Source organism: Scardinius erythrophthalmus (assembly GCF_964197995.2).
Source record: "Scardinius erythrophthalmus genome assembly, chromosome: 19".
NCBI classification, from domain to species: domain Eukaryota; kingdom Metazoa; phylum Chordata; class Actinopteri; order Cypriniformes; family Leuciscidae; genus Scardinius; species Scardinius erythrophthalmus.
Window position 1 is genome coordinate 7944572 of NC_138239.1, and position 15778 is coordinate 7960349.

Genomic DNA, 15778 nt, shown 5'->3' on the forward strand with positions numbered 1-15778 from the left:
TCTTAGGCGTGGTTTGGGACTCAGTGTCGATGCAGGCGCGCCTGTCACCGCCACGTATAGAGTCCATCCTTGCAGCTGTGAAAAGTGTAAAGCTAGGCCAGCTACTCACTGTCAAACAGTTCCAGAGACTGTTGGGTCTCATGGTGGCAGCTTCCAACGTGATACCTTTTGGACTGCTGCACATGAGGCCCCTGCAGTGGTGGCTCAGGACCAGGGGGTTTTCCCAGAGGGGCAACCCATTTCGCACGATCAAGGTCACGCGGCGATGCTTACGTGCCTTGGTTATGTGGAAGAAACCGTGGTTCCTGTCCCAGGGCCCAGTGTTGGGAGCTTCTTGTCGTCGCAGACTGCTAACGACGGATGCTTCCCTCACGGGTTGGGGAGCGATCCTGGAGGGTCGCTCAGCTCAAGGTCTGTGGGAAGACCATCATCGTTCCTGGCATATCATTCGCCTAGAGATGTTAGCTGTCTTCCGGGCTCTGAGGAGCTTTATCACAGATCTCAGGGCAGACACTCTGTCGAGACAGGGGCTGAGGCCCGGGGAATGGAGGCTCCACCCCGAGGTGGTGGAGCTGATATGGAGGGAGTTTTTGCCAAGCACAACTGGATCTGTTTGCGTCTCGAGAGACGTCTCACTGTCCACTTTGGTTCTCCCTCACGCATCCAGCTCCTCTCGGACTGGATGCTATGGTACAGGCGTGGCCGAGGCTACGTCTGTACGCCTTTCCCCCAGTTGCTCTGCTCCCGGGAGTTCTGGAGAGGGTTCGCAGGGACCGGGTTTGCCTGCTTCTTATAGCCCCGCGCTGGCCGGGCAGAGTATGGTTTCCCGACCTTGTGTCCCTCCTCGACGGGCCTCCTCTGGAGTTACCTGTCAGGAGGGACCTTCTGTCCCAAGCAGGGGGCTCGATACTTCACCCCCGCCCAGAACTGTGGAACTTGTGGGCTTGGCCTCTGAGGGGGCCCAGCTCATAGAGTCAGGTCTCTCAACTGAGGTTGTTGAGACCATTCTACAGTCCAGAGCTCCCTCCACGAGGAAACTTTATGCCCTGAAGTGGAGAGTATTCACTTCTTGGTGTAGTGACCGTCGGTTGGACCCAGTTCACTGCCCAATTGGTACAGTGCTGGAGTTCCTGCAGGACCGGTTCACTGCAGGTCTGACCCCGTCCACTTTAAAGGTTTATGTGGCGGCCATAGGTGCTTACCACATTCCTTTGGGTGGAATGTCTGTGGGGAAGGACCCTCTGGTATCTCGTTTCCTTCGTGGCACTTGGAGGCCTTTTGTCCTCCTCCCTTCCAGAATGCGGACCAGGAGGCTAATAATTTGCTTTGCCCAGTTCGGGCGTTAGACGCCTATGTCCACAGAGCTCCCTGTGGCGTAGAAGTGATCAGTTATTTGTTTGCTTTGGCTCCCCTAACAAGGGAGGTCCGGTGTCTAAGCAAAGAATGAGCAAGTGGGTGGTCGAGGCTATCTCACTTGCTCATGAGGCGGCTGGGCAGCCTTCTCCTTTGGCTGTCCGGTCGCACTCTACAAGGAGTATGGCGGCCTCTAAGGCCCTTATTTCAGGAGTTTCACTACAGGATGTCTGTGATGCGGCAGGCTGGTCCTCACCGCACACTTTCGTCAGGTTTTACTCTTTGGATCTAGACTCTGCTTCAGGGTCTCATGTTTTGTCATCCTAGTGCTGCTCTATTAGATTTCACACAGGACAGACATTTGTAGCTATGGAGGCGTTGGTATAGACGTTCCCATAGCGTCAATCGACGCAACGCGAGTTCCCTTGAAAGGGAACGCCTCGGTTACGACTGTAACCTCGGTTCCCTGAAGAGGGAACGAGCGTTGCGTCACCCTGCCATATCTCCTTCATGCCTGTCAGCACGACTTCAGACTTTACTAAGCTGTTGTTTCCTGCTTCAGGCCGGCTTTTATAGCTTCCTGGTACGTGACGTCACCCGCCTCTGACGTCCCGCCACACCATTGGACTGATTTTACATGTGCTTCAAGACGTCATCACGCAAAGCGTTCCCATAGCGTCAATCGACGCAACGCGAGTTCCCTTGAAAGGGAACCGAGGTTACAGTCGTAACCGAGGCGTTTTGCTTTCTTCCAGTTGCGCTCCATTTTTCTGGCTGCTCCTTTAAGGGCCTGAGTGTGCTCGTTGTACCACAGCGTTGGACTATTTACCATATGTTTACCATGTACATATGTTACCATATATATATAATGTCATTTTGCAGTTTGCATTGATGCCAAAGCAGACAAATCTTTTTGCACAACAACGACCTGTTCATAAATTCCATATTGACACAATCATTCTATAAGCTCCTTCCTTAATCAAAATGTAAAGCTTTTGGATGTTACAAAACTGTCAAAAACCAGGTTGTGCTTTGATCCACTGTTTACCTTGCTGACAGATGTCTGACATCCAGCCTTTGGGAACTCATCCTGACACCTAAGTAATCCTTCAACCAGTTCAATCAGGTATCTCCAGATGCCAGAAGATCTGCTGGGATGAATCACCTCATTGTAAGGCAGCACCATAGATGTTCACCTAGCTGTCATTTATTCTTCTCCAGGCGTCTCAGCTAAGAATTGCAAACTCTCTCCGAGCCCCAAGAGGTTATGGGTATCAGCTTATTGTGTTTTATAGCTTAGCATGATGCTTGGGGTGGCCGTGGAGCTTGACCTCAAAGGTCATTGTCCTTGACTCCCTGGCTTTATTCTAGACCCAACAGGCCCAGAAAATACCACTCTATGGACCCTGCAGTGAATAAAAGTAGATTTATGGGCTGTTTCTGCTGTGTTGACGCACAAGATGTAATTATGCATTAAGGAACGGCTACTGCACCCTGTTGAGGTTTAGCTGGATTGGTTAGAGACAAGCACTGAAATAAGGAGATGAAGTAGGAACATTGGGGAAAATAAGGACTGTGTATAGATGTGTCAATGTGAACAAAATACTGCTCTCCTCGGATTTAGATCTCTCTTTTTCTCTTCCTTTCAGTCTGTTGCTCCATGCACACTGTTTCTAAGTGGATCAATAAAGTCAATTCATGAGTCTGCCACCTTTCATGAATTAGATTTTTCTCCTAAATCAATATGTTCCCATCTGACTGCATCATCACTACTAAGTCTATTCTATCCAGCTTGTCGCAACAACCTTCTTTCTTAGAAAACATAATATAATATGCTATATCCCGTATATGCTATTGATTACAGTATTAGTCTTATTAACCCAGTAAGTTCACTGTCTGTCTGCAAATGGTTCATATCAGCTGCATTAGCAATGTCTTTTTCATATTGTGACTGTCTCAAGTCATAGAAATATTTACAATGGATTCGATTTCATGGGTTTTGAGTCATTCTGTTGATGAATGTCACCATTCAGATGGGGTAAGTTTGCTTTGTGAATTTTATGCTGTGAGATTTACCTTAAAGGGGTCTGTCAGGTGCTTCATATTTACAACATTTAGCATTTATCATGGAATATTTTTGTGGATTTAGTTTTAATTAATTACTTTTGTTTTAATTCATTTTCAATTTTCATTTAAAAAAATTATTAAGCAGCTCGTAAACATACTTATCAATAGAAAACAACGGCATAACCTGTTAAACATAAAAGTATTAGGCTATCATTTAAGGCATTTATCCTTGTATAGAACCTTTTTTGGTTTAAAGTGTTACCTAAGCCCATTGACCATTAAGTGTGCAATGGGTTAGATTTCATAGTCATTCTATACACTGTAAGTCCCAGTTCAAGTTCTTTTTAAGATATGCTTTGTGAATTTTATCTTGTCAGAATCAAACAATTGTGTTCTACATAGTGTACATCAAATATGGCAACACAAACCTTAAATGTAAGTCAACGTCAAACCTCACTGGTTCTCACACGCCATGAGAACCAATAAGGTTTAACGTTTTAAGGTTTGCATCACCAAGTCTGTGTATGTATGCTTTGATCAATTATTTTGAGAATGAATAAAGGCACTTTTTGAAGCTTGAAAGTTTTGGTCCCCCTTGACTTTCACAATGTTGACAAAAACAATTGAAATATTCTTCAAAAAAGCTTTTGTGGTCTTTTGGGATCAAATTAGCCACTTTAGTTCCCATAAAAATATAATGTTAGAATTATGTCACATACTGTATATAAACATTATCAGTACATCAAATCACAGGTGATCTATATGAATAATTGTAACTCAAATATATTTTTAAAAACTCATCCAAATGGCACTGCAGAACAGAAACATCAAACCAACAAGCCTATTTTCTGCTCAAGATGTGAGTTTTTGTTTTTCGGAACAAAGAAATTGTTTCAGTGCCATTAATGTTCACACTGAAATTACTGCCTGGCTTCATCTCCGGTGGGTTTGCTTATGTTATCCTCGCGCTCTAATTCACCGCTATATTTATGGCCTTTCAGGAGGGACCAAACAGGACGAGAAACTGAGCCTGTTTGATCACGGGTTAGATTCTGATTTACCATCCACAGCTTAATTAAGTTACATGGCACCAGCGTGTTGGCCAGCTGCTGGGAGACGGAGCGCTGTGAGCGGTGGAAAGGATATCTGGTTGCACAGCCTTCCCTGAGCGCTCCCTGGGGAGGTTTGCAGTTGGACAGAAGCCTTTCTGGTACCCATAAGGCCAAGCTTGACTGATGCATGTGTAATTCATATCTCTATGTAGACCTGACATGGCTTCCTAAACGTATATGAGGGTGGTGTCAAGTGAACATGAAACTTTAACTTCAGTCTGTCAGGGGAGCCATATATTATAGTGGATGTTTTGCTGTACTATGGATCATTTTCAGCCCTTTTGTAAATTGAGACAGTATGCAGTTTTATACTTTGGAACCCCTTTTCAGGATCACCAAATGATAATAAACAACACTTTACAATAAGGTTTCATGTGTTAGCATTAGTAAACATGAACTAAAAATAACCAATGCTTTTACAGCATTTATTAATCTCAGTTAATGTTAATATCAACATGTACTAATACATGATTGAATCAGAAGTTGTATTTGTTAACTTTAATGTGAACTAACATGAACAAACAAATAATGACTGTATTTTCATTAACTAACATTACCAAAGATTAAAAAATACTGTAACAAATGTGTTTCTCCTTGTTAGTTAATACATTAACTGACGTTAACAAATGAGATCTTATTGTAAAGTGTTATCTAAATAATAAACCATGATAGGCTGTGTGTTACAGTGATTTAAATACATTAAAAAGATGTTAATAACATAATATATGAATGGATTGTGTGAGTGAATGATTCAACGACTCATTCTTTGACAGTCACTTGTTTCATTCCTGAATGAATCAGTGTTTTTGAATGAATAATTTGAAAGGATTGTTCAATGACTCATTCATAAAGACTTTTATTTGGAATGAATCAGCATTTTAAACAATTTAGATGAGTGAATGATTCAGTGGCTCATTCATGAAGGCCTTTATTTGTTTTATTTTGGAATGAATCAGGATTTTTTAACAAATCTTTAGTCAATAATTCAATCTCTCATTAATATAGGCGTTCATGAATGAATCAGCATTATTGAACAAATCTGTTGAGTGAATGATTCAATGGCTCATTTACAAAGACAGTTATGTTTTTGTTAATTAATGAATCAGCATTTTTTAACAAATCTGTTTGAGTGAATGATTCAATGAATTACTCATAAAGAGAGTCACTTGTTGCCACCTACTGGCGTAACAATGTAACCTGCAGAAAAAGTAGGCAAAAAATCCCCACCATTAATGTAAGGACTACTAGATGGTCTGTCTGGAATGCACAGACACAAGCAGAGAGATACCTTCATTGAAAAGTGAAAATTTGATCAAATTTGAGGATTGAAACTAATGGTTAACATATGTCTTTTTAAAATGAACTGACTACATGAAGAAGTTCCGCATTTAAATCTTTAAATTTGTGCTTTGTTTTAATGGTACTAGAGGAATATTTTACTTAAAAATATATTTTGATGTTTATAAATTGCCATTTCAAATTTCATTTGTCTAATGAGGAGGGAATCCCATTTCAACAAGTGTGAAGGTTTATGAACTTTTAAATTAAAGTAGTGATTTATCGTGCAATTGAAATGCAATTTGCATTTAAGGGCTAGTTTATGGCCACTGATGCCCGTCAAGGCCATTAAATCTTGATAATGAGATTTGCATTATAAAATGAGGAGGATCGAATTCATGATGGCTGATCTAGGGAGAGATGTGAAATAAAGACCCTCACTCCTCTCTATCATTCCTAATCACATATTCAAGTTATTACAGGACCATTTCCAAAGTCAAAACTGTACAAAGTTAAGATTAAGGAGTCATTACACCAACAGCTACTCTGTGTATCTGCATGTGAAATTACAAAGATAAAAACATGATTTGTCTTGCTCAGCCATGGATTTTTTTTAATCTCCTGCTGGCATTTTAATACTCATCTATTCCGCTGTCCATTTTGGTTTCCTTTATATCATTTCTGCTCCTGCTTTATGAGAATACTGCATGACAGGCTCATGTTCATGACCTGAACCCATGTCATTTCTGGCCAGAGTGATCAGTGTTCTTTCATTAATGTAATTTCAGTAATGAATTCTGGGGGTGATCTCACAGTCAGAGCCAATCTAATGCAGATGGTTTTCATGTTCTTTCTCCTTCCTAGCTTTTTAAATCAATATTAGGCCTTAATTCCCCATGTCTCGTACTTTTTCCTTCATTAGTAGAATCCCATAGCGTGGATAGAATGAAATGGCCAATGCAAATGTCTCCACTGATAAATTATGTTCAGCATTTAAATATGAAAAACGTTCAACCAAATGCAAAATCAATTAATGGCATTGTAATGTCTGATGAATTTGTTGAATAAGTACCAAATGACATCTTATATATTAGAGAGCGTCACTAATGCCATTTCTCATGCTTAGGGCTGTGGATTTGAACAAACCCTGAAGTCTAAAGGTTTGCTAATAGATGACATATAAAAGTGTCCATGGTAGGAAAAAAGGTATACTTTGTATTCATGCTATTTCATTTGGTTTTGGAAAATGTAATTACTCTAAAAATGTCAGCAAGTATAAAGTATAACATAACTGTCTTTACACCTTGATAACAGTACATTAACGTCCAAACATTATGAGAAATATACCAATAAATTATTATGCTAAACTACTTTTTTTCCCATTATGATAGCAGGACAGTATTATTACCCAGACATTTTTCACTTATGTCTCCCAAAAAATGTCAAATATAAATAAAAAATGTATTCCTAAATTAATAGTTAGTACCAAAAAAAAAAAAATATATATATATATATATATATATATATACATATTCACCATTGGCCAACCAGCATTTGCTTAAAGGGACACTTCACCCATTTGCATTAAGCTTTGCATTGTTAGAAACCCAGTCATACTATTGAATGGTCGTGCAACACTCTCTCATTTTCCCCTGAGACGGGAGAAATCTGTTATTTACCTCTTACACTTCCTCCTACAATGACGCAAAAATCGTCATTTTGCGTCATTGTAGGAGGAAGTGTAAGAGGGGGGGATTTCTGTTAAGACTACAAGCACTCGTTCCTCATCTTTCCCAGGGGGCGGGACCCGCTCACGCTACAGGCCTATTACAGATCAGTGGGTGGGAATTTACGCTCTGAAACAGAAAGCAATATCCTCCATCTTGTTTGAAGCTAAGCTAACAGGCGCTGTGGAGACAGATGTAAAGTTATGACAATAGCGGAGGAGAGTGCTCAATATGATATAGACTAGAGGAAGAGGATTTCGGAAGTCTGATGCTTGAATAAAGTGTTTGTGGCTACCTTTACAAGCCGCATTATAGCGAAGAGCAGCCGAGGCAGAAGACCTGCCTGCCGCGGACGAGAAGCCCGGACTGGCTCGGGTTAGGGCGGACCGGTGGCGCCGGTGATCTCACTATGCAGCTACGAACCGCTACGAACACAGAGATAGAGTCCGTCTGCGGCAAAGAATTTCAACGATGACAATTTCTCCTGGACGAAATCTCTGAATCAGACGAGGACACGGACGTTTGTGTTGTGAACAAGTTTCCTAGTTTCGCACCGCATATGTTCTGACTGAACATCCAGGTACCATGCAATAATTCACCTTTTCGAAAGAAATACAAACGAGGAGTAATACACTAATGAGTTCGCCAACTAACTAGACATTTTGTGTGAATGTGAAATTAATTTCAAGCTCTGGTGGTAGCTAGACTTGTAGACGGAAAAGTGATTTCTCTTATAGGCAGATATGCGCTTTCTGGATTAGTGGGAGTGGCTTGCGGAGCTGTGCAATGTGGTGCATTGTGGGAGTTGTTGTCTTTCATACAAATGCGTCCTGAAGTTATTTTTTGTCTTTTCTCAGTCACAAAGGCACCAAATTCAAAATTTCTTTTACATTTCGACTACATATATGACCCACTTTAAATAAAAAGCAATGTTCAAATGGGTGAAATGCCCCTTTAAGGCACCATTGATGTTTTAAATGTATTAAATGAATAAAGCTTAGCTTTTGTTTTTGCTTACATATTTGAGGTCAGTTAATCACATTTGAGGTCACATAAAACAAATGCTAACATATTGTATCATCAACTCCTTTCTCTTTAGCCATAAGGTCAGCTGACCAGACTGTTGTATCTCTATATTTTATCCTGTAAATGAGCTGCTTACTGTTAGTCCTACAGAGGCCCAGAACCCTGTGGAGGAAAGGACAAGCTAAGTACTCATTTATAGAGGGGATTGCTTGTGTCCTAGATAATTATTTTTAATGTCACTCATTACAGCGTCGCTGCGGGGGGAGAGCGGTATCAACATTCTTGTTGCTTTGCTTGGACACAATACCATTACAACAATGTCTTTCAATTAACCTTTCCTCTCTTCTATAATCAGCTCTTTCTGCTGGCCAGGCAAGTGCTGGATTAGAGGAGAGTGAGTCGGCATTAATGGACTCTGACATGGAGACAGAAAGATGGTAAGACAGAGACGGAGATGGAGAGACAACACTTGCTGGCTGAGATGGCAAGATTCTCTTGTTCCAGGCTTGGCGCCGTCCAAAAACCTTATCCTCTATATCAACCAATTACAGATATCTTGTAGAATCATTTTAAAGAGGGCATAGGAATCTTAAAAACAATACAGTAAAGACACACCAATGATGCCAATACTTCTAACATTTTTACTTTCTGATATGAAAAGCCTATTAGAACGTGATAATTCCCCCTTTGCATAGAGCAATTGCTTACTTCCTCAGAAAATAGTGGTTTGGTGCAAACAATTCCATTTCATTTCAAAGCATTTTGCGATAAAATCCAAAAGTGTCCTTGGAGGGATATGAAACGAAAAGCGAGTGAAACAACGTTCTCCCAAATCAGACTAGTGCTGAATCTACTAAATCTGGGAGGGGTATTATTCATGGGATGGTTATGAGAATCATGGCTAGCACTGATGCGGTGACTGCCATAATCAATGCTTCAGAGTATGTCTCAGTTTTGTTTGCCTTGAATCCTGCCAGCGTTACAAACAATCACAGAGAACAGATGTCCAAAATGTGTCCACAAATAGTGGCACTGAATTTTAACTCAACTCGTGTTCTCTGGCAAACCTACGAATGTGCATGACTATACATTTTCTATACCAGTTAGATTGCCTGAATGACTAATCGAACTTAAGGGGATAGTTTACCTTTGTTTTTGTTTTTGCAAAAATTTTTTGTGAATTTTTATACAATGTCTATACAATGGAAGTCAATGGACATCAATACTGTTTGGTCACCAAAATTCTTCAAAATATCTCCTTTTGCTTTCCACAGAAGAAAGAAAGTACATGTTGACTATTAAAGTTGAAAATAACACTAAAGGAAAAGACAAAGAGTATCACTATATAAACTGACTGCTGCAAACCAGGCTCATTGCAAATATGTGACTCTTTTCTACATTTCTGCAAAATCTGAAATGCGTTGCTCAGATCCAGTTCACAAAAATGAGTTTTTACGTGCATATGATACACAGTTTTCATGTGCATATTTATGCCGTGTAATACGCACATACCCCACACCAATCCTACCCAAGGGGTTTACAGTGAGTATCATATGCACGTAAAAACTAATTTTCACATATAAATTGCACAATAAATACAATGCGTGCTATAGAGACGCATTTCATGAGATCGGGTCTTAATGACATTAATTAGGCGTCGTTTAAAAGGTGGAGATCTGAAACCATTCAGCTGCGCACAATTGCAAGATCATTTGCGATTTATACATTTTACATCTGGAAGAGAGGCGTATGCACTTTTTTTGTGCATATGTTCAATCTCTGAATCACATGTAGCCTTGCAAAAAATATGTATAGACTACTTCAAGTTTGTACTTTTGTACTAAACGTATTCTATTATGTTCCTATTTAGGTATTACTTTTTTCTATACTTGAAACAAACCTTAACTTTACTTTAACTCTTTCCATTAAAAAATACCTTGAATGTGGGCAAGTTTCATTTAAAAAACATTTTTGTCAAAGACTATGTCCGGATCGGATTCCAAACAATGATCAAAACATAGAATAGATCGAGTCCATCAACATTCGTTAACCCTTCCTGGGTCGACATTTCATTCTGTAACGTTAGGCAGTTTTACACTTATATGATGTTTAATGTTTGATGATCTTGCTATTTTACATTTGCATGAACAATCTTTTATCACTTGTTTCTGATTCTTCTTCACCTGTGTTTTGATCCGGAGATTCTGTACTATTTCAGAAGATGCGTAATAGCGCCCCCTACCGTATAACAGTTAAAACATGGATGCCGGGAAAAATCTGTCAATGGCAGGGAAAGAGTAAAGTAGATTTGAAGTGAATTCCTATGTACACTACCAGTGGACTAGACACAAAAGATACTTAGATACTATACATAAAGTATATTTCTGAGAAGTACATAAAAAGTAGACTGAAAGTATTATTTTAAAAGAAGTAATACTAAGAGTACACTTGAATAAACTTATTTTTAGTAAGGGTAAGCATTATTAGATGCATCAAAATCTATTCATTTACAAATCATGCATTTTGGTAAAAGTGTTTTGAGGTCATAACATAGTATTGTGTGAGGAACCACACAAAAAACAAGTCTTTCTTAATCGATAATCTGCCCTCTTGTTTGAAAAGGAACAACAGATGTGGTGTTTTACTGCCTCTAGTGTTCATCTCAGTTAGAAATTGCAGTCAAATGTATGTACAAGTATGTTTTTGCAGAATGTAGCCAGTCTCAAGTGAGTCTGGGTTGTAACAAGAGTAAAGTAATGGGATGTCTTATGTTACTTTACCCAACTGCAGTGAGCAGACTAAAGAAGATGTCCTTCCCACAGAGAGAAGTAGTCATAGATTTTCAAAAGTTTGCTGGTGTCCTTTTCCTAATCTGATCAGCATGACTCCAGGTCACGAAGGCAAAGACAGCTGGAATCAAATTATAGTCAGTTCCTATTACACAATGGCCCATCAACCTACTGCCTGTCACTCACACACACATACACAGAGAGAGAGAGAGAGATGCCCTCTCAAGCACCTAGCTGCCAACCAAGTATCGTACTTTAACTAGTTGGGCCTTCAATAATAATAATACTCCAGAACACTGTGTTGTTACAAGAGAAAATGACACAGAGGTGGTAGGCTGACAAGTCAGTTTTGTTTAAAATACCATATTGAACATGTGTGCATCTGAGCGAACGGTCACCGTGATTTTGCCAAGAAAGTTGTCCCTCAAATCTGATTGGCTGATTGGAATGTTTACAGTTTATGTCAAGTTTAGGCATACAGCCAGGGTTAGGTGCTTCCACATCAGTGTTATTCACCTATAAGCTATGGGTAGGGTTATGTTTAGGCGCAGGGATTTGGTTAGGACTAAATTTTCGGCCCAGAAAGTTGCTCCAGGTTTTACTCTGCATTTGCATCTGCATTTACACTGCATTGTATAGCTCAAACATTTTTCTTGAAACCTTAATATTTCTATGAGAAAAATTGTAAGTAATTGTTTTTTCCATCAACAGTGTAGCTCTAAGCTTAAATCCCACATTAAAGTGATGCAGATAAATTCAGCTGTTTACACTTTAGATTAGGGGATGTTCAACAGTTGTTCAGTGCAGATAAAGAAAACAAATGACAATTGTGGTAGTTTAACATTTTTTTGTTGTGTGTCAGGGAAAGTGGTTGAATAATCATCCCACGTTCTTTTCCTGGCCACTGTAATGTTGAGCCTGTTTTCTCCCAAGGTTTTTGTTGTTGTTGTTTCATTTCTGTCACCTGATGAGAGCACTTTTGCCTTTGGCTTACTCAGTTGGGGTTTAAAAGACCATTAATATTCAGTAATATTATCAACAAAACTTGAACTGAATTGAGCTGGATGTTGCAGAGCTGATCATAACTGATGAATTTTGCAACATCTGCACTGTTATTGAACTGAATCAACATTGAATGGACTCTATAGCTGAATTATGAGCATTGTCTTCTGTAGAGCCGCTTCTGAATTGATCTCATTTCATAATTGATGAACTTTACACATTTATTGAACTGAACTGAATCAACACTGATTTGAGCTCAATAATTACTCTATTGTCTTCTCTAGCAAGATTCTAGTTAACCTGAACTGAAACCATTGAAAAAAAAAAATTGAGAATGTACACTTTATGACAAAACAAAAGTTGGTTGTATTAATGTGAACATTGTCAGAAATCAACAAAATGATTGTCTGTTTTTGTGTGCATGGGTATGTGTGGGTTTGTCGAGGAGTTAATGATCAACCCGAGTCATCTACCTAATCTGTATTTGGCAACACTGGACAGCTGCCAGACTCTTATTAGCAAACTTCTAACAGAGCTGTCTTGTAAAACTGCTGTCTTATTTAGGCATGTAAAGCAATGGTTTATAAAGAATTGATTTCACGATTGGCTTCTGGCTGCATCTGTTGTTTGTGCTCATATGGCTCAGTCTCTGAGAGCCTGCTGAGACTCCAAAAGCATGTGTGTATCTGATGCAGACTGACACCCACTGACCTCCAGACCAGGGTTTAAAGCCTATCATTCTTATCTAAACTGGCCTGGATTAGTTTGGTTTAGAATAAATGAGCTTGGACAATCAGCAGCTTTGAAGTGTGATACTTTAATAAAGGCCTTTTACCAGATCTGTATCATGTTTAACACATCATAGGAGTTTTTCTCTCTGGACATATGTGTTTGGACACTTAATATACTCTTAAATGTAATAATATCACTTAAATATTCACGTGCAGTATGTTCTACTATTTGTGGAGTTATTTTGGCAAGTGCATTGTTTCAATTAGTGATAGGGAACATCAGATCATTTTCCTGACTTGGATCTTTTAATCGTGTTAACAAGTTATAAGAAATTAATGATTAATTCAAAACTTAACTTATCATCTTGTACAACCTGTCCTGTCCGCAAGGGCTCTGATAAGGACAAATCAATATATATATAATAGCTGACCTCCCTAGTCTGGGAACTTGTCTCAAAGCAGGACCTAAAATAGTTACCATTAGTATCATTTCATAGTCAGTCTCAATTCAGAAAAAAAAAAAATGTTGTTGCACTTTTGCACTTTATTTGTGGCCTCTGTTTAATTAAAGTGCACTATGTACGATTTTTTGCAGTAAAATATCCAAACACCACTATTTGTAAATCGTGAGAAAAATGCGATTTTAACCAAGGAACCGGGCCGTGTGAGCAGGTGTGAGGGAGTCGCCAGTCAATGGCGTCATATCCGCGTTACCCTCGGTTCCCCTCGTACTGCCATAGTAACCATGGCGACAGATGTGGACAACTGGGTTACGCCTAGCGGCACGCTCACGCTATTGTTGTTTTGTTCAAACATTATGGACCATGGCAAGCAGACTTTGGGACAAAAGGAGAACTAAACCGAGGATCAATATCAGCATGGCGTTTTCGAGATGCCGAGAGCTCCACGTCCGCAACCTACTTCGACTCGCGTCTCTGTCAAGAGTGTTGCATGTACTTTATTAGACAGGTTAGCAAATGTACATAAAACTAATCAATGTTATATAGTTTAACATGATGAAATGTTAGAATATGATCTGTATGTTATTCTAATCTTGATCTAGCTTACTGCTAGTCTCATACAGCCAACAAACTAACACATAGAATAACATTCAACACACTCAAATGCAGTTTAGTGTGATAGTGTAACTGTTTGACCAAGTGAAACAGCGCTGCATCACCTCACAAGTTTAATTCGTCTAATAAACTGACCTGTGTGAGTAGTAATAAAGCACTTGCGTGTAGTTCGGTAGAATTAAATGTCCTCATTCCTTTATATCCGCAGGACTTGCGGGTGGCGCTGATATCGATCTCTCATTAGCAATCGCGCCCTGCTTCATACCACAGTCATGTTAAAAACATCAATGTATTCACTCAGTCATAAACATTATTAGATCCATCAGCTTAACGACAAGATCCATAATTCCGCTTATTGCTAAATGCGTCATCAAACTACGCCTTTGTTATTGTAAGAGGTTAGCGCCCCCTAGCAGTGAAAAAATTACATACTGTAGCTTTAAATCTTGGGAGCTTTTTGGTCAATTTTCGTGAGCTGATCTTTTTTCTGATTTTTTTGTTTTTTGGATCTACGCACCGCAAGAAGTTATTTCATTCATCTGTTTGGGACTGGTGTTTGGCGCTACGTCTTTCCATCCCCTTGATAGTCAGTCACAATAAAATATCATTACCATTCGAATAATTTTCATCTGCTTTTAATACAATTCAACCCTGTATGTTGGTCTTTATTTTAAAAGAGTTGTTTGGATTCTTGACTTCTTAATAGAGAGAACGCAGAGAGTAGAGTGAGCGGGCGTTTGTCTGAGATGTCATCATCCGCAGGGTCTGGGTTTTCTCATCATTTCTTTACATTCTTTATACTGGCGATTGCTGTAGACAGCTTGACAACAGATATATTTTACATTTTGCTGATGACTCGGCTATTTTCCGTGTCCTCCACTGATGAAAATGATCACAGTCCTATCACTGATGACTTTGCATGCTGGTGTGACAGAGCATTCCTGCAACTAAATGTGGCAAATACAAAAGAAACAGATTTTAGACACAAGCCCTCTGTTCCTCAGAGTACTATTATCAAGGGGCAGGTGGTTGAAGTTGTGGAATCCAGTAAGAACCTTGGTAGCCTGATTGACAAAAAGTTTAAACTAACCTCTAATACTAAGATGATCTGTAAAAAAAATAAACCTTGATATTAACTGTAAACTTGTCCCTTAAATATGATTGGTTGATTGGAATGTTGTTCCAGGATCAACAAAGATGTTATCCAGGAACACACTTGGTGAAATCAGGTAGTGTGTCAGTAATGTGGTTTGTGGTATTTCTGTATTTTTCTGGTTTTGTATGTTGTAATTTCTGTATTTTATGGTCTGTCAATCCGAATGTCTTGCCGCAAAAACAATTGCCTCTTGGGGGACAAAAGCTGTAAGTTGAAATTGATTTCTCTTTGGTGAACTAATAACTACTGTTTCCTGTTGCGCATGAGTGGAACAAAAACAATGAACAAATCACTTTCTGAGACAACCTTTTTGACATTTTGAGTCATTCAAAATGAATAGTTCATGAGCAACCCATCACTAGTTTTAATTAAAGATTTATTTATTTTAAAAGGACCTTCATACCTGATAATTGTATCCCCTCCTGAATGGGACGCTTCTCCCTTGATTATTTTGTTACCTC

General features: G+C 39.4%; 1 protein-coding gene across 1 annotated transcript in view; it reads left to right on the forward strand.

Annotated features, from left to right (window-relative positions):
• cUnh14orf180 (chromosome Un C14orf180 homolog) overlaps window positions 1-15778 on the forward strand; it is a gene marked incomplete at its 5' end in the record, with an annotated part of 77378 nt that overhangs the window by 1158 nt on the left and 60442 nt on the right. The gene's annotated exons all lie outside the window — the stretch shown is intronic.